The sequence below is a fragment of the Silene latifolia genome, chromosome Y (genome assembly GCF_048544455.1).
Source record: "Silene latifolia isolate original U9 population chromosome Y, ASM4854445v1, whole genome shotgun sequence".
NCBI classification, from domain to species: domain Eukaryota; kingdom Viridiplantae; phylum Streptophyta; class Magnoliopsida; order Caryophyllales; family Caryophyllaceae; genus Silene; species Silene latifolia.
Genome location: NC_133538.1, coordinates 418,277,131 through 418,298,174, shown reverse-complemented (window position 1 = coordinate 418,298,174; position 21,044 = coordinate 418,277,131). Strand labels below are relative to the sequence as shown.

Below are 21,044 nucleotides of genomic sequence, written 5' to 3'. Positions count from 1 at the left end.
GGTTTGGACTTTATCAGTTGATCCCTTGAGGTCACACCTAAAGGACAATTCCCTTAATTGAAAAGTTAATTAATTGTATACCGATACAGATTAATTAATTCCTTAAAATTGAACAAATTATTATAAGAGAGAGAATAATGACATCTTATTATAATGTGATTAAATGAGATTTCATTTAGTAATTTAAGAAGTTATATTACTAAAATTAATCGGTGTTTGCGAAACACGCCAGATGAGAATGATAAGTTAGTTATAATTACAAGATATTGTGAATTATACTAACTAGTAATTAAATGACCATTTTATGAGAAAGTAATTTTATATTACTAGTCAATTTGTTAAATATGATTTATTTAATTTATAAATGATATTTAATTTGTTAAATATGCATTTTAAATTCAAACAAGACATAAGATATGTTACATGTCACATGACATACAATTGTACAATTGACAAAAATAAAATGGACTCCATATTACATGGAAAACCTGTTTTATATGTAGTAAGTGGGTTTTGATGGTTTTTGTTATTTAAATAATAAAATAGACATCATGATGACACCTACTACTAGCTAGCTTTTCTTGTGAAGAACAAAAAAAGCAAATTGGGAAGAAAAAATTGACCACCCTTAGCCCTCCCAACCGGTTTTCAAGCAAAAAAAAATTAGAGAGAATTTTCTCTAATTAATTCATTCCTTTTTTATGAAAAACCTCCCTTCTCTCTCTTGTTCTTCACAAAATTCATTTTTGTGAATCTAATTTGTTTAAATCAAACACTAATAATACTAAAAGTAGTATATGAGTATTAGTAATAGATTTTAAGGTAAACTACATTATAAACATCTAGTACATGTTCATTTGTGGGTTTAAGGGATTGTCTTGGGTGCAACTAATTAGAGGGCTTCTAATTTGAAGTCAAGAATGTTCATCCATTAATGGAAAGCTCAAGAACTAACAAGAAGGAGATCTTGTTGATGCCCAATATGACCGAATTTCATATGGTGAGAAAATGTTTTCTTATCTTCTTTTATTGATGTTTGCATGCATAAGATCACTAATTAATTTTATGACAAATTAAATTAAAACATATATGAATATGTAAGTATATAGGTCTTTTTTTTCCTTCATAAACAACACTGAAAGAAAATAAATAAGAACTGCCTCAAGGAATAAAAATTCCCTGAGACGGATAAAATAAACGAAACAAAGACAAATAGGGCAATTGCCTCCCCGACAACGGCGCCAAAATTTGATATGTTTGTCGTGTACCTATCAAAAATAAACTAACTAAACTAACTATATAGCTAGGGAAGTCAGGTCGATCTTCTTAGGGAGGCAAGATATCTGTAGAAGTTCGTCTATTTGGTCACAAATTGGGGGGGGGGGGGGGGTTGTTGAAATTGGTTTCTAAACTAGAAGGTGTAAGGGAAAGAGAAGTAAAGACAAGAGCAGTAAAGGCAGGAAAATAGATTTAAACTATCAAATGGAGAAAGGTCATGTCAGGATTTCGGTTCACTACGGCAGTCCAGTGACTCAATTGTAAATAACTTAGACAAATTAATGTGAGACGGATATGAAAAGGTCCTTCCGGTCCACTTTCTACCCTAAACTTCCACTAACTTAACTTCCATCCTCCTCAGGGTAGTCTACTGTTCATAGCAGGCCTATTTAGTCCAATCTTCCGATCCAGGATTAATTTTAGCCAGATTAAAGGGATGACTCAGAAGCGTGCACTTAACTAAGTCGGTAAATGTACGGTTAAATTGCTATGGTGACAGAGTCTCACAATTAATTCATCTAAACTATTTACTATATCGCCACATTTCTACCGTAGATACCCTAATCCCAACATGAAATAGATTTAGCTACTCATATCGCTAATTAAACTATCAAAACTGACAGCAGATAAATAACCAGCATTCAACATATTAAAACTATAATTAAATTGCATAAAAGTAAATTAGGGCAGAAATTAAATGAAGTAAATGATGCGTGTCGTTTATATGATGTTTTATATCCTATTTTCCACGCATTTCAGAGCTCATTTGTGTAGTTTAAGCTACCATTTCCCCTATTTCCGTCTATTTTCGTGTTTTTGTACATTATTGCAGAAATGTGAAGAATTAACAAAAATTGAGCTAAATCCGTCCCCGAGTGTCTTGCATTGCATTTGACGTGAAGCATTCGCTTAAGGAACGAGCTTGGTGCGCATTCCAAGGCCCAAAGACAAATACACGAGAAATTGGAAGTCAAGTCACTACTACAAATCCAGGCAACTACAACGCCCCTTTAACAACGATTATTCACGAAAATCACAATAGACGTTGTAGAATGTATGGCGCGAATTTTACTAAAATCAATTACAACGGGTATGGTTATAAAAACCGTTGTTATTCGTTTTATCAACAGGTCACACATGCACAACCGTTGTTAGTAATTTGGCGCAAAATTGGCGCAAAGTTAGTGAAAAGTAATCACAACAGTTATTTTTGAAACCCGTTGTTAAAACTTATTTAACAACGGGTGTTTTTTACAACCGTTGTTAAAACATATTTCACAACGGTTGTTGTTTATTAACCGTTTTAAATACCTTCCATACTATAAACCACACAAACACAAGTCTGCTGCCGCCACAAAACACAAACCCAGCAGCAGCCAAACACAAACACAAAACACACACTTTCTCATCGTCTCTTTCTCTCTTTCTCATCGTCGCTTTATCTTCTCGCCGTCACTGTTGAATTCATCGTCTCTTTACGTACGTTCTGTAATTATCAGGTTTGTTTCATCATCATTATTTTATTTTTCTAATTATTTCATTTCCATGTATGTGTTTTTATCGACCATTATGTTCCATTCAGCATCTGCTAATTATTTCATTTCCATGTATGTGTTTCTAATTATTTCATTTCCATCTTCTTTGGCGTCCTTCAGTACGGATCGAGCATAGTAAGAGTCTTAAGGATGATATATCATTCATTTTGTTGGAGTTTGGAGTTTGTTTTGAAAGATTAAGGAGAGGGTTAATTTATTTGGAGTTTGTTTTAGCAGTTAGGGTTTGGAGAATATATTGAGATAATGGAAATGCATGTTAGTTGAGATAATGCAATGTATTTATACTATGCAATGTGTGGGTTGAGTTGTTTTTTAATTAATATATATGTTAGGAAGTTGTGCCATAATCAGCATCATCATATCTCTCAATGTTGCTTTAAATCATATTGGACAGTGATGGCAGTAATAATCTGGATCTTAATGATGACTGATAGATCTATGGAGTTGAAAAAATGGAAGCAAATCAAACAAGCATAACTCAACACTTTCAAAATGATCATTTCATTTAATTTTAAACCAAATACATTACAGCAATTATCAGAAATCAAAAGATGTATAATAAGCCGGAACAACCCCGGTTAAGCGTAAAAAGCGCTTCTCAACCCGCCACCAATCACGCCACTACGGTATACCGCTAACTTCGGGTCATTGGCTTCATATTTTGCAATAACAGATTGAATATATGCAAGGACACGACTTGCATGTGGAGATAAGGTTGGAAGAGTACAACTCAACATATATCTGGCATGCAGCCAAGTTCGAGTAACAGCCGACGAGGGTATGAAGATGATGATGATGATGAGGCTTTGTTGACAAGCCGGACCGCTTCACGCCTCTTAATCCAATAATTCCGTTGATGTTCAAGGGATGCTTTGATTAATGGGTGTTGATCGGCGCGGAAGCTTGGCGAGAACCTTCCCATCATCTTCAATCGTTTGTGTAAGCCATTCTTCGTTGTTGATAAAATTAGGGTTCATTGCCATGTTGTTTCAATTAATGAATGTTAGTAAAGGATGCTTTAATATTTATAGCTAGTCACATTTATAAGTTTTTTCAAAACCGTTGGTAATTAATTTAAGGGATATTCTGCATGCATCGGAATTCAAACGGGCCGTAATTATACATGCATCTAGTAATATTTAATTTTTTTTTTTTTTTAAGAAAAAACAACAACGGTTATTTACAAACAACCCGTTGTCGTTATATATAACAACGGTTTTGTATATTCAAACCCGTTGTTATAACTTTCCCCCCAAAATTGAGTCACACTTTCCACAACGGGTTTTTATACTTAAAACCGTTGTTAATATTTTTCACAACGGTTTCCTTAAGAAAACAAACCGTTGTTAAAACCTTTTACAACGGACGCTTTAACAACGTCCGCTTTTTTATATGACAACGGTTTTTGACCGTTGTTATAGCCTGTATCTGTAGTAGTGAGTGTCAGCTACTTAAGTCGATCGACCACTGCCTTCAGTCGATCGACCAACTTGCGGGTTCCAGAAGCTACTGTACACTGCTACTCAGTCGATCGACCGCCACTCTAAGTCAATCGACCAAGCCGCTAAGCCAGACTAGAATTAAAAGATCGAGGAAACTCAAGCCCATTGTGTTTAGGTTTTGATAATAAGTGTTACGTATATTTTCCTATATAACGTAACCTAGTTGACATATACAATCATTCAGAAATTTATTCAGTTTTTACTAGTTCTTTAGTTGGTCTGAAACATTCAACAGTTAGGGTTTTAAATACTATTTCGTACAATTACTCTCGCATTCGGTTTCTGGATCTCTTGCTGCAATTCCAATCGGTATTCTTCTGCTAATAATTCAGTTTGCTTTATTATCGTTTTGTAGGATAGAATTGCTAGTTAGTTTCCCAAAACACTACAAGAAAACAAGACAAAGGCGACAGACATGCTACAGTCGCCAATTTGGCGACAGATAAAAAAATTCGGGCGACCAATACCCGTCGCCAATTTGGCGACTATAGCTTTTTATCCAAAAATCCATATGAAATCCCAGGGCGACCGAATATTATCCAATTTGGCGACCGAAAACAGTCGCCAAATTTGGCGACCAATACCCGTCGCCAATTTGGCGACCAAAAACGGTCGCTAATAGCCTGTTAATTTTTTTTTGCCAGTTTCTTCACCCCGTCCCTCATTCATTCTATCATCAACCAAAAAAAAAAAAATTCGCCAAGAAACCCGACGACCCGACGCCACCACAAACTACAACGACCACCGGACGCCACCACTCGCCGCTGCCATCCGCACACCACATCACCAGATCACTACCGACCCTTTGTTTTTCTTTTTAATAAAGGTTTGTTTTCGACTCAAATTGATTTAATTACTTCAATCCTTCATATTTTGTTTAAGTTGTGATGCTTATTTAGTATCTAGTTGTAATTTATACATTAGTGATGCTTATTAATGTATGTAGTTGTAATTTAATTAGCATTTTTGTTAATTAATTTGAGTTAGGGTTAGAAATTGGGGTTTTTGTTAAATTAGTAATGTGATTTGATTAGGGGATGTAATTGAAGGTTATCTTGATAATATTAGTATTATTGAAGGTAGTAACTTAGTTTTAGTAATATTGAAGTAGTATTGTTGAAGGTAGTATAGTTTTATGAAGGTAGTATAATGTTAGGATTGTATAAATTTGCCTTATAATTAACGAAATTAAGTTAGAATGAGCATGATGTATAAATTTGTTAAATTAGTAATGTCATTTGATTAGGGGATTGTATAAATTTGCCTTATAATTTTGACAACTTGTTTAATATATAATGACCTAGTACCCGTTCAAGAATTACTCATTAGGAGCAATTCTTGAATAGTCCCCATTTTGGGACTGTCTTTGTACGTTTCAAGTCACTTAGGTAGTAAACACATAGTTGTGATTTTATTAATGAGAAAAGAATTTGGTTGCAATTTTCTCCAATGTTCTCTGAATACATATGTGGAATATGTATCTTTTCCACATTGTGTATTTGGAGAACTAAGGGGAATTGCTGCCGGATTTTTTTCTCATTAATAATTCACAAATGTGTGTTTGCTAGTGACTTGAAACGTACATTGATGGATTTAGGTTGGAGTGATAAGGACCCAATTGAAATCTTGAAATTAGCATAAAATGGAGGATGAGATAACCATTGCTTTTTTTGTTGAAATTAAATATTATTATTTAAAATGGTTAGTTTGCTATATATTGCTTATAGATTAAAATGAAGAGATCGAACGTAATTTGGATGTACGAAGAAAGAGTAGATAAGAAGAAACGTCCTATCGCTAGATTTGTAAAGGGAGTTCGTGGATTTATTGAATTTGCTAGATGTCAAGATTCATATGATTTGGAACAACATAAACTTAGGTGTCCTTGTACTAAATGTAAAAACTTAAAATATTTATTTGACATTGAAGTAGAAGAGCATCTTGTTACAAATGGTTTTTTTCCAAACTACTACAATTGGATCTCCCATGGAGAAAAATATTATCCCGAAGAGCCTCAAATCCAACAAAATGAGAACCCATATAGAGAAATGGTACTTAATGCCTTTCAGTCTAATGATTTCATTAATGACGACCGTGTACCAATGATTGATGAAGAACAACCAAACCCAAGAGCAAAAGCCTTTTTTGACATGCTAAGTGCTTCCGAAAAAACCTTATATGAGGGAAGTAGAATGACATTGTTACAAGTTGCATCCAGGATAGTTTCTTTAAAATGTGAGTATAATATGCCATTTAAAGCCGTTGATAGTATTGCTACGTTGGTTGAGGATGTTATACCCGATAATAATGTTATGACCCGAAATTTCTATAATACCAAGAAAGTGGTCAAAGGTCTTCAACTTCCACATGAAAAGATTGATGCATGTCCTAAAGGATGTATGCTTTTTTGGAAAGATGATGCTTTGCTTGACAAATGTAAGAAATGTCAAAGAGATAGATATGAGACAAGTGAAGGAAATATTGTTTTGAAGGGGAAGAAGGGTAATAAAAGGAGTGGAAAGAGAAAGAAACCAATATCAGAAAACACATTAATTTATTTTCCATTAGCTCCTAAACTTCAAAGAATGTATGCCACGAAAAATCTTGCCAACCAAATGAGATGGCACAAATAAAAACCTCATACACCAGGAAAGATGTGTCATCCGAGTGACGGGGAGGAGTGGAAGCGTTTTGATAGGTTATATCCCGATTTTGCCGAGGAACCTCGCAATGTGAGACTTGGCTTGTGTACGGATGGGTTTAACCCTTTTGGTCAGTTTGGTAGAAACTACTCGTGTTGGCCCGTAATGACCACGCCGTAAAACTTACCTCCTTGGCTTTGTCTGAAAAGACAATTTATTTTCCTCTCTTTACTTATTCCCGGTCCTGATAACCCAAAAAACCATCCGGATATTTATTTACAACCGTTGGTGGAGGAGCGAAGTATTTGTGGGAAGTTGGTGTAGAAACATTTGATGTGTCGAAGAAGCAAAATTTCCAACTAAGAGCTTCATTGTTATGGACTATAAATGATTTTCCCGCATATGGTATGCTATCAGGATGGGCAACCGCTGGGCGAAAGGCATGTCCTTATTGCATGGATAGGAGTAAAGCATTTTATCTTCCTAATTCCAAAAAAATTAGTTGGTTTGATTGTCATAGATGTTTCTTACCGGATGGACATATTCATAGAGAGAACAAGAAATCTTTCTTAAAAGGTAAGGAGGTGCGTGACAATGCTCCGGTTCGACTCCGAGGGGATGAGATATGGGATCTTTACGTGATTTGCCATCAACTGTCGATGGGATTTGAAGAAGAGTTTAAAGAGTTGAAAAAGAAAAAAAATGGTTGGTTTAAAAGAAGTCTTTTTGGGAGCTTCCCTCTTTGGAAAACAATGTTGATCGGACACAATTTGGATGTGATGCACATAGAGAAGAACTTCTTTGAGTTACTTATTCATACGATTATGGATGTAAAAGGAAAGACACGTGATGATATTAATTCAAGAATAGAATTGAAGAAATTTTGTGATCGTCCTAAACTTCATATTCGTAAGGATGGGGCTAAACCAAAAGCCATATTTACTCTTGACAAAGCTCAAAGAAAGGTATTGTGCGATTGGATAGGAAACTTGAAGTTTCCCGATGGATATGCATCCGATTTGAGCCGTTGTGTTGATTTGAAGGAACTGAAGTTGAAAGGCTTGAAAAGTCATGATTGTCATGTTTTCATGGAGCGCTTATTACCCGTGGCTTTTAAAAATTTACTCCCGACTACGAGTTTGGAATGCGATTCTGAGAAATAAGTCAAATTTTTAGAGATTTATGTTCCTCCACGATATTAGTTGAGGACATGAGTCGTTTAGAAGACCAAATACCAGAAATTTTGTGTAAACTTGAGATGATATTTCCGCCTTCTTTTTTCAATTCGATGGAGCATCTACCTATCCATTTGCCATATGAAGCTAAAGTTGGTGGACCCGTCCAATATAGGTTCATGTATCCTTTCGAAAGGTTTCTTAATCATGTGAAGAAAAAAATTGGTAATAAAGCTCGTGTGGAAGGTTCTATATGCAATGCCTATCTAACGGAAGAGATTGCCAATTTTTGCTCTCTTTATTTTGAAAAACATATTAAGACCAAAGCAAAATACTTGAATATTGATGAAGCGGATGAACTAGACACAAGTATACCCAAGTGTTTCCAAATGCAGGATGAAATAGGGTGTTCATCAGCTGGGGGAACAAGATTTCTGGATGACAAGGAGTATAACCGTGCCCACCTTTATGTGCTATCTAATTGTGAGGTTTTGGAGCTAGATGAAGCTCAATTTGTGACAGATTTCATTAAAGAACACCCAAATGTGAACAGAGAGGATGTTTGGCATAAACATGAGGATCAATTTCCAGCCTGGTTTCGGAAGCATGTATGTAAGCTAAATATTCAAGATGATGTGATAAGAAGCTTGGCTTTGGGTCCTTCTCGAAAGGTTGTGACGTGGAATCGATATTCAGTTAATGGGTTTAAGTTTCAAACATTTGACTATGGCAAAAGTAAGGCTAAATGCAACTACGGCGTTACTATTTCTTCTCTTGATGGCAATGAATATTATGGCATATTAGAGGATATCTTTGAGTTGTGCTACAATGGCCAGGATCGGAGTTATAAAACCGTCTTATTCAAGATTCAATGGAGGGATAATTCCGTAGCTGGAACGAGAGTCCATGATCGTTACAAACTCGTGGAAGTGAATCATACTCGAACCTACTCTCAATATGACCCATTTATACTTGCACAACAAGCTCATCAAGTTTATTTTGCATCTCTTCCGAGCACAAGTAATGATAGACAACAAAAGCAATGGTGGGCCGTTTTTAAAACAAAGGCACGATTAGAAGTTGATACATCTTTTTTCCAAGAAGAGGTTGTATCAGAAACAGTTTTGTCCCCAGTTGATCATGATGAAATTATTTATGCAAATGAGATAGAAGCGGAGGAGGAGTTAGAAGAGGAAGAAGAAGAGAATGATAAGGAGAGGGATGGGATAGAAGAGGGGGAAGAAGAAGAAGAAGAGGAGGAGGAAGAAGAAGAAGAAGAAGAAGAAGAAGAAGAAGAAGAAGAAGAAGAAGAAGAAGAAGAAGAAGAAGAAGAAGAAGAAGAAGAAGAAGAAGAAGAAGAAGAAGAAGAAGAAGAAGAAGAATAAGAAGAAGAAGAAGAAGATGAGGATGATGATGATGATGAGTAAGAGAAGGTATTGAAAGTATACATATCAAAATTTGGAAACAATTATTAGTGTTTTATTTTTTCTTTTATACATGTTTATTAGGTTTTATTTTTTTTGTATCTTATAATAATTATCCTGTAATATTTGCTAACACTTTTTATTCAATTGTAGTACACATGGCTCGTGGAGGAGGTAGGCAGCGCGGAGGCTATAGTGAGGGAGGTAGTAGCTCCCGAGAGCAGGAGGAGGATGTTGACCGTTCTACTACGGAGGTGAGTGAGGAGGAGGAGGAGGAGGTTGCTATACCCCGACATACTGAGGGCAGGATGATCCTTGATCCGAATGGTCTTTGGTAATTTTTTATTCATTCTAGTTTGTAATTTTTTTTATTTAGTAATAATTGACTTTTTTTAGACATATGTTAATTATACATTATTTTTTTTTCCTATATAATTATGTTTTTAACATGTTTGATTTCAGGTTTAGAAGTCAAACAGTTGTTCGTGGTGTGACTAATAGCACCCAAGAGAACATGACACACGGCGTTACTTGTTGGAGTAACGCTAGTGATGAAGATAAGGAGATGTGGTTCAACAACTTTCGGGTATCTATTTATAAAATATATATTATTAAATATAATTTATTTATTCTAATTACCTTATTATTAATTTGTTTCTTATCTATGTGTTTACTTTTTGTAGCGTGTGTTCTATTGGCCAACCGACCTTGAGCGCCTAGTTTGGCAAAGGTATAATGACATTGGCAAGAAGAGGCTAAGGGACAACATGTATAAGGTGTCTAAGAGGAAGAAGGCGCCATCTTTCATGAAAGGTATTTAGTTTCTTTTAATACCCGTAATTAGTTAAAATTCATTACATATTTTGAAACTATATTAATTAATAATTGTTATTTTATTGATTATAGGTTCGCCATATGAGGAATATACCAAGTGCCGGAACAGTCCTGAGTTCAAGGAAGCATCGGCCCGGAACAAGATCAACAGGAAAGGAGGAGATAAGGACGCGGAAGTTGAGCCTACTCATTATGGAGGGTCTCAATCTTTTCATGATCGTGTGGTGTTAGATGTAAGTTATTTGTCTTAGCTTTTAATTTAATAGTCTTCTAATTTAATTAGTCTCATTAATTATCATGTTTGAGTAACAATTTCCTTGTTTTTTTTTTCCGGAAGACCAAGAAGAATATGGGCAAGGTACCCACGATTGTTGATCTCTTTGTTGACACTCACGCAAAGAAGACAAGCAAGGGCAAGTTGATCTTCGCGAAGGAAAAAGATCAACAGTTATATGTAAGTGTCAAATAACTTCTAACCATTAATGTTTTATCAATTTTTTAGAGTATATGTTTTATCAATTTTTAAAGTATATGTTTTATCAATTTTTAGATAAGTAACCTCTAACCATTAATGTTTTATCAATTTTTTAGGAACAATTCCTTGTCCGTAGGAAGAACAACCCGGAAATTGATGACAATGAGCTATGGTTTGATCTTGTTGAGGGGTTCCAAAGAGGAGATGTGTATGGAGCCGGGTCGGCAAAGGAGATTTTCTACCCTACTACAAGAAGAAGAGGGTCAATTTCCTCCCAACAACAACCTTATACCCCAAGTGTCGTAAGTGTGCTCCAAGCTCAATTAGCCGCCAGGGAGAGGCAGGATGCCGAGAGGGAGAGGCGGGATGCCGAGAGAGATGAAGAAATTCGGAGGATGAAGGAGGAAATGGACCGGATGAACTCCTTCTTCGCCAATTGCAACACTGGGTGGCGCCCGTAACCAAAGGATCCTAGAGATCCTAATTATAGAGGTGGTAGTGGAGCGGGAGCAAGTTTCCCTGTTATGTAGTTTTTTAGAGAACATGTTATTCCCGGATAATGTTAGATGACCAAAACTCGTAGTTGTGTGTATGGAACATGATTTTCTTTATCAAGTTTGGTTGTGTTGGCTTCCCATGTGTTCTCTGCTGGAAGTGTTGGTTTATTTGCAGGTTTTTACGTATTTGGCTAGGTCAAAAACGATTTTTAGGCTAAAAAAAATGTAAATTTGGCGACGGATACTGGGCAATTGGCGACGGGAAACCGTCGCTAAGTTTCTGATCATGAATTAATTTTAGGGTCATTGGCGACGGAAAACAGTGCAATTGGCGACGAAATCAGTCACCAAAATGGCGACCAAAACGATCGCCAAAATGGCGACCAAAACCGCCGCCAACTCAAGATTTGGCGGTGACGTGGATTGAAAAAAGGCGCGATGACGATCGCTAAATTGGCGACCCAACACATCGCCAATTTTGGCGACAGTTTTCGTCGCCCGCTTTAAAAAATTCGATCGCCAAAATTGGCGATTTAAGTCCTGTCACCAAAAGCGACTAAACCTAGCTACGAAGTGCGGGCGACGGGCCTTTGTCGCTTTATTCTTAATGGCGACTGTTCTCAGTCGCCTTATATGGTCGCCAATTACCTTATTTGTTAGTGAAACCGATTCATCGTTTATGTTAATTGTTTGTTCTATTATTTCAAGCATGAATTCTTCTGTCTATTTTATTGGTTTTATTGTTATTATCACCCTTAGTATGAGTAGCTAAATAGTTTGTGCTAGGATGTAGGGGAATTATAGTGTAAGCGGCAATAGAATGAATACGGCCTGAATCGCGTGTCAGTTGATCGACTGCCATACCTGGTCGATCGACTGACCACGTGAGGTTTACCCTCGTTTTAATTGATTTAAATGTTGTGTTTGACGAATCGAATGCATGCGACTAGTTGAATACTTAATATTTGACTGACCCATTAGATCGAAAGATAGGGACAGTTCTTAGATCACCAATTAAAATGACTAAACTATGTTGAGATCGAAAGATAGGTAAAGTTTAGACCGTTAGTCACTTTTCAGGACGAAAGTTAGTATTAGTGATATTAGGGACTTATAGCGAGATCGAAAGATGCTATTTGTTAAGAGTGGACCGAGAGGACCTCTTTATTTCCCGCCTCATGTGTTTGATTTAGACTGTTTAGTATCTTTGCCTTGAAACTATAACGAACTGACCATCCTAGTACCCCTTCTCTATCTGTTTTATCTGTTTATTTAGTTTATTATCTTTTATTGCTATTAGTATAGACCAAATCAAATCAACCCCCACTTTCGTTACCTTAGACTAAATTAGACAATTAGAAATTACATTCGCCTCCTTGTGGTTCGACCCTGTAACCAGTAGCCTAGGTTAGTTTTAATAGGAGATTATAGATTTTATTTTTGGTACTCACAACGACGGGTATCAAATTTTGGCGCCGTTGCCGGGGAGGCAATTGTTCTAATTTTTAGTTGTTTTTATTTAGTCTTTCTTAGTTTAAGGGACACCTGTTCCTTAAACTTTTCTTTTATTCTTTTTGTAGTTTCTTCTTATGTGCAGGTCACAGGGTGGTGAACTAGTACTATTCAATCCTGAGATTGAGAAATCCTTGCGCGAGTTGAGACGATCACAAAGGGTATTACCGACAGAGGAAGAGATGAGTACTCTGTCAAGCTACTACGAGAACGCTCTGTTCGAGGAAGATCCACCCACATCTCCTGCTTCTATTTCTTCAGCTGAGACAGTCACTTCTCCAGAAATTCCAGTCATGGCCGAAGAAGCAACTATAGCAAGCCATTCTGAGCCGACAGCCGAAAATCTTTACAAGGGATTCGAATTACCTGGAGCTGATAGGAAATTCGAACCAAAGCCTTCCTATATCAACCTAGTTGAGAGGAACCAGTTCGAGGGAGCTGCAAATGAAGATGCAGCCAAGCATATGGAGAAATTTACCTAGTTTTACATTCAGTTTAGTTTATTAATAATTAGGGTTTGGAAATATTGTTTTGCAAAGGATTTTCTTTAGAGCTTTTAATCATTCCTCTGCAATTTTGGTATTATTTCTGTTCTATTTCAGTTTATCTTTATCGCATTGATAGTATAGAAATTGCTAGCTAGTTTCCCAAAGCCGATATTATTGTTTTATGTTGTCTATTTTCTCAATCGTCTTAATCAAGAATTCCGTGGATTTAATGGTGAATCTTATTGTTGTTATCATTGTTAGTATGAGTAGCTAAATTATTCGTGCTAGGATGTAGGGGAATTATAGTGTAGGTGACGTAAAATAGTGTGGACTGAATCGCGTGTCAGTCGATCGACTGACATACTTGGTCGATCGACTGACCTCGTGGGGTTTTACTTTCGTTTTAATTGTTTTAGTTCTTTATTCGACGAATCAAGTACACACGACTAGTTGAATGTTTAGGATATGACTGACCCATTAGATCGAGAGATATGGATAGTTGTTAGATCACCAATTAAAATGAGAAAACTATGCTGAGATCGAAAGATAGGTAAAGTTTAGATTATAAGTCACTTTTGAGGACGAGAGTCAGTATTAGTGATATTATGGACTTATAGCGAGATCGAAAGATGCTATCTGTTAAGAGTGGACCGAGAGGACCTCTTGTTTCCCGCCTCATGTGTTTGATTTAGACCGACTTAGTTTGCTGCCGCCGAAACTATAGTGAACCGACCATCCTAGTACCCCTTCTTTTATCTGTTTTATCCGTTTATTTAGTTTATTGTCTTTTATTGCTATTAGTATAGACCAAATCAATTCAACCCCCACTTTCGTTACCTTAGACTAAATTAGACAATTAGAAATTACATTCGCCTCATTGTGGTTCGACCCTGTTACCACTAGCCTAGGTTAGTTTTAATAGGAAATTATAAATCTTATTTTTGGTACTCACAACGACGGGTATCAAATTTTGGCGCCATTGCCGGGGAAGTTTGACCTCGTGAGGACTAGCTAGCAATTTCTATACTATCAATGCGATAAAGATAAACTGAAATAGAACAGAAAGAATACCGAAATTGCAGAGGAATGATTAAAAGCTCGAACGAAAATCCTTTGCAAAACAATATTTCCAAACCCTAATTATTGATAAACTAAACTGGATGTAAAACTAGGTAAATTTCTCCCTTCTAATCTCTGGAAACTAGGTTACGTTATATAGCAAATATACGTAACACTTATTATTAAAACCTAAACACAATGGGCTTCAAGTTCCTCGATCTTTTAATTCTCGTCTGAAGCAGCGATGTGGTTGATCGACTAAGCGGGCGGTCGATCGACCGACTAGCAGATGTCTGTAGCTTCGGAGCCGTGAGTTGGTCGATCGACTGAAGGTAGTGGTCGATCGACTGCTCTAGCTGGTACTTGACTTCTATGATCTCGTGGATTTGTCTTTCGGGCCTTGAAATGTGCACCAAGCTCGTTCCTTAAGTGAATACTCCTCGTCAAAATGCAATGCAGGATACTCGGGGACGGATTTAGCTCAATTTCCGTTGAATTCTTCACATTTCTGCAATAATGTACAAAACACGGAAGTAGACGGAAACTGGGGAAATGGTAGCTTAAACTACACAAATGAGCTCTGAAATGCGTGTAAAATGAGGTATAAAACATCATATAAAAGACACGCATCAAACTTCCCCAAACCAAACCTTTGCTTGTCCCTAAGCAAGAACTAGACTCGATCCTAAAACCTAATGGAACGGGTTCAATCTCAGAGCGAATTACAACATGTAAAGCCTAAACCATTTTAATGCATTAATCAACAATCAATTAGTAATGTGAATCATGCAAACGAGTTATGAAGTCGTTAGAAAATTGTTGAACTGTCAACTATAGAGACTTATCAAATTGGACTCTCACGGGTCGCTCATATCACACATAAGCACAGGTGAATATATAAGAGGATAGAAAGAATTCATTTTGTACAGACTCTCACCTAACTACGACCTATAAGAACATGCCTGCAAGATAATATGAAAACAATCTCTACAACCATACATATGCAATCCAACCAACAAAAGACCATGGCACATGCCGAGGTATATATGTGGATATGTGAGGTATGGGTAAGAAGAGGCAAAACATTTATGGAAAAGTGGAGGCACATGTGATCAAGCTAGTACCAAAACGGAACCATATGACACCATCCAACTTCTTGCTCAAAAATAAACCGAAACGGTGCTATAGCAAGCACAAATCTCACAGTCTCCAGGTATAAAAGTAATCAACTAACTCCCCATAGGATACTAATGCAACATGGGAGCAAAAATCGCCAAAAGATAAGGATTATGAACTTTGCGAATTGATTTCTTCTTTTCTTTCGAACCTCAGTCGATCGACCAGAATTGGCAGTCGATCGACTGTTATGAACAGTACAGAACTCTTTTTTTTTTCATTTTTTTCGAATCATTTTTTTTCTTTTTGTTTCTTTTTCTTTCCTTTCAACTTCTTTCCTCCTTCATTTCATCTTCCCAACAAAATCTCAAATAAGAGCAAATGCTACCAAAACTAAGTAACAATCCCAAGAACATAGACTACTATCTTGACAAAGGACAGGCTAAATGTAGGATGTAGTAAATAGGACAAAAAGGATATTTTTGGCAATGTGGAGTTCATGGGTAAAATGAATAAAGGGAAACCTCTACCACACGTGTCGACAGACCACAAACCGAATGCATACAGGTATTAAGCAGACTAAGTTCATATTTATGCACATTTATGTAACATGCCTCATAAGGAGTACTACTCACATCCTAGATAAACTGGTCATAGATATCACCAGTTATAGGCTCTAAATCTTAGAAATATGATGTAGCTTGCCAAAATTCTAAGTCAAGTCTCAAGTTCAACAAACAGTTAACAAAAACTCGTAGGTATGCACTTATATGATTCTACTAATAACATGTTAATCAAGCAAGGCTTAGGCAAAAATAGGTGCAAATGCCATGTCATCATTGAAATACTACCGTTTCGACTCGACCTATATGCTAAAATAAACGTGCATTTTTTTAAAAAAAATTTGATGAAATTTTTAATTTTTTTTTTAATTTAGTATATATATAGTAAATGAAAAATCAATGCAAAAGAAAATGTAAACGTGAATGCAAGCAAGTGATATGCGACGCAAAACCCTTCCCCAAACCAAATCGCACAATGTCCCCATTGTGCAAAATCATGTAATGAAGAGAAGATAAACGGGAATTTGCGAGAAAAAATAAATAAATAAAACATGAAGTGAAGACTTAGAAACTCACAAGACTTAAAGCGCAGTAAAGGAAACCTCCCCAAACCAACGTGAGCTAGGAGGTTTGAGCAGCAGATGCTACTAATAAGTACCGAAAAGATAAACAAAGTACCACGCATAAAATCGAGAAAGCAATGATGAAGCGGTATTATGTGCATAATTGAGAAAAATTGAAGAAATAAACAAAATGACGGAAGATAAAGTGGAGTAGAAAACTCCCTCAATTCCGCAAATCGACCAAACACAGCAGGGGAGAGGTCGTGAACAAGTACAGTAGTGCAGGGCGGTCGATCGACCACATAGCCCAGTCGATCGACTAGGGTGAAAGGAAAAAGTAGCTCCGGAAATCGCGTGTGATCGATCGACCAATGTTGCCAGTCGATCGACTGAAGATACTGTTGTAACTTCTTATTTCTTCGTATTTGCTCAATTACTTGAGCTAATGAGGTCTAAAAACCTGCAAGTGCACAATAATACGCGCCCAAAATTGCGCAAAATCCAAACCAAAGTCTAAAGTACTTAAAAATCCTAAGCAACAAAAATAAATGCGAAGTCTCGCGCACAAAAAATACGGTAAATAGTCTTAAAAGCAATAAAGTAAATGTTTGATAAAGCGTTTGATCAACTAATAGTTGATCAAGAATGGCCATGGTATGTCCCACTTCGTTGGCTTCTGGCTACTAGAGGTAGCCTCAACGGTGCTTATCTTCTTGGCTGCACCCTTCTTAGCTTCAACATCCGCCGAACTCAACGGGTCAGCAGCTTCTATATCTCCCCAGTCAATGGTCTCTTTGGACTCAACAGAATCTAAATCGGACTCTCTCACTTTGACCGGCTCGTCATCAACTTCCTCGTCAGTGCCATAGCTAAGGCAGCCAAGACCTCCTCTTTGAATGATCGGCTTTTTCATAGCTGGAGCGACTTGCGGCTCTTCCTTCCCCAAACCAGCTCCTGCAATATCAGAAATAGACAAATCTTCCTCCAATTTGCTCCCAATCTGGGGTGGAGGGGTTACGACAGGAATAGGAGTAGAGACAGGCATATCAGGAAGCACAAAGTATGATTTCTTTTCAGAAATCGTATTACAGGTGACAGGCCACATAGGGTCCTTCTTCCTAGCAGTTTGGGCGAAGACAATAGAATGCTTCCCCACTTTGAAGGTCAGGGTCCCAGAACCAACATCAATAACTGCACCAGCAGTGTGCAGAAATGGCCTACCTAGAATGATAGGTATGTGGGCATCCTCAGGCATATCTAGGACTACAAAGTCTACGGGGAAGAAAAACTTCCCTATTTGCACAGGGATGTCTTCTAGGACGCCTATAGGCCGGACCGCAGATCAGTCAGCCATCTAAACTGTCATGTCCGTGACTGCAAACCTAGTCAATTTTAGCTTCCTAGCAAGACTTAAGGGCATGACGCTAATGCTAGCTCCTAGGTCACATAATGCCTTCTCAATAGAGAAGGTACCTATATTACAAGGAACGGAAAAGCTACCCGGGTCCTCTAGCTTATGGGGTGCAGTGTGAGTCAAGTAAGAGTAAGTTTCCTCAGTTAGTGCAACAGTATGCACGGTTTCAAGTGACCTCGTTTTAGAAAGCAATTGCTTCATGAACTTCATATAAGCGGGCACTTGATTCACTAATTCAAGGAAAGGCACTTGTACGTTAAGACTACGAACAACATTTTCAAATTTATTGAAAGATACCTGTTCCTTTGTCGACACTAGTTTCTCTGGATACGGGGCTGTAAGAAGCAGCTTAGCCCTTTCCTCTAAATCACGCATGCCGGCATCCCTGGACTTAGGCAGAAAGTCCACCACCTTCTCTTTATCGAAGCTTGAACCCTCTTCATACCGTCTCAAATGTGAGCCATTGACCGACATTGGGTCAAACTTCGGAATCGGGACGGACCCATCAGCACTCGGGTCTTGCCCCAATACTTTCGGAGTTGTCGTACCCCGAAACAAATGGTCTCTCAAATTATTGGGCATTGGAGGACGAAATTTCTTAATATCAGCAGTGGCCTCAGTCGATCGACCACCTTGCTCAGTCGATCGACTGAGATCTACAGTTCCAGAAGCTCTTGTAACCCGCACTTCAGTCGATCGACCGGGTATATCAGTCGATCGACTGATATACCTCGTAGACGCCTTTTTCTTTGTATTACTCGTTACAGCTTTATCCTGACTCGGTTTCGCCTCATCTTTTGCAGTGGCATCCTCGACCATAGCAGGCCCCTCCAGGGTAGACCCACTCCTCAAAGTTATGGCATTTAGGGTCTCTTTCTGGTCAGTTTGAGTCGGTAAGTGTCCCGGGGCTCGAGTGGTACTCTTGCTAGCCAACTGAGCAATTTGGCTTTCTAAAAGTTCCATTCCAGCCTCTCTAGCTTGGGACTCCTTTTGCAACATATTCTTCAACTCAGCAAACTCGGAATTTTGAGATTGTTGCTTCTGCGGCACATTGGGAGGTTTTTGATATTGTTGTTGCTTATGATGAGGGGGTACATAGACTTGCTGCTGCTGCTGCTGCTGCGGAGGTGGAGTTGGATTTAGGACATTCTGGCTACTCCACCTCAAGTTGGGATGAACATTAGGCTCATAGTAGGTGTTTGTCTGCCTATAGTGTTGAAAGGCAGCACAAGACTCGAAAGGACTGGGACAATTCTCTGAGACATGTCCCTCAGTTCCACACCTTCTGCAGACGAAAGAACCGTCTGACACAGCATTTACTTGGTAAATACCTCCTTTTGAAACTCCTCTCAGTTCATACTTGTCAAATCTCGCAGTGAGAGCTTCAAGTGCAGCTACAGAAGGAGATTCAGCACTCCTCCTTTGATTCCCCCGGGAATTCCCATACTCAGCCTTGTGGGTGGCTAAGTCATCAATGATCTTCCACCCCTTAGTCTCTCCCATATTTTCAACAAATCGGCCATTGGGCAATGACATCCAAAATAGCCCTCGGTCATCATACAGCCCGTTATAGAACTGATTGCAAAGACTCCATTTTTCGAACCCATGGTGCGGTATGGTTCGTACCAGCTTCTTGAAACGAACCCATGCTTCATGAAAGTTCTCATCCGGCCCTTGTTTAAAGCTTGTGATCTGAGCTCTAATGGCGTTAGTCTTCGAGGCAGAGAAGTACTTTTTGTAAAATGCTAGGGCTAAGGAATTCCAGTCGGTGATCCCATGAGCGGCTCGGTCCAGATCTTTGTACCATTCCCTTGCAGCATCACAGAGTGAGAATATAAACATGGTCTCCTTTATCTGGTCCTGGGTCACACCGATCGGCGGGGGTATAGAGCAGCAGTAATCGATAAATATCTCCATATGCTTGGCTGCATCTTCATTTGCAGCTCCCCCGAACTGGTTCCTCTCAACTAGGTTGATATAGGAAGGCTTTGGTTCGAATTTCCTATCAGCTCCAGGTAATTCGAATCCCTTGTAAAGATTTTCGGTTGTCGGCTCAAAATGGCTTGCTATAGTTGCTTCTTCAGCCATGACTGGAATTTCTAGAGAAGTGACTGTCTCAGCTGAAAAAATAGAAGCAGGAGATGTGGGTGGATCTTCCTCGAACAGAGCGTTCTCGTAGTAGCTTGATAGAGTACTAAGCTCTTCCTCTGTGGGTAATACCCTTTGTGATCGTCTCAACTCGCGCAAGGATTTCTCAATCTCAGGATTGAACGGTACTAGTTCACCACCCTCTGACCTGCGCATAAAAAGAAACTACAAAAAGAATATAAGAAAAGTTTAAGGAACATGTGTCCCTTAAACTAAGAAAGACTAAATAAAAACAACTAAAAATTAGAACAATTGCCTCCCCGGCAAAGGCGCCAAAATTTGATACCCGTCGTTGTGAGTACCAAAAATAAGATTTATAATTTCCTATTAAAACTAACCTATGCTAGTGGTAACAGGGTCGAACCACAAGGAGGCGAATGTAATTTCTAATTGTCTAATTTAGTCTAAGGTAACGAAAGTGGGGGTTGAATTGATTTAGTCTATACTAATAGCAATAAAAGATAATAAACTAAATAAACGGATAAAACAGATAAAAGAAGGGGTACTAGGATGGTCGGTTCACTATAGTTTCGGCGGCAGCAAACTAAGTCGGTCTAAATCAAACACATGAGGCGGGAAACAAGAGGTCCTCTCGGTTCACTCTTAACAGATAGCATCTTTCGATCTCGCTATAAGTCCCTAATATCACTAATACTGACTCTCGTCCTGAAAAGTGACTTATAATCTAAACTTTACCTATCTTTCGATCTCAGCATAGTTTAGTCATTTTAATTGGTGATCTAACAACTGTCCCTATCTCTCAATCTAATGGGTCAGTCATATCCTAAACATTCAACT

The 21,044-nt window shown here is 37.9% G+C and overlaps 1 non-coding gene across 1 annotated transcript; it reads left to right on the top strand.

The window, feature by feature from the left end:
• Positions 1–19,698: 19,698 nt before the first annotated feature.
• Positions 19,699–19,805, top strand: LOC141636685 (small nucleolar RNA R71). The gene has a single exon (XR_012541283.1). It is a non-coding gene; the product is annotated as a small nucleolar RNA R71 (small nucleolar RNA).
• The last annotated feature ends 1,239 nt before the right edge of the window (positions 19,806–21,044 follow it).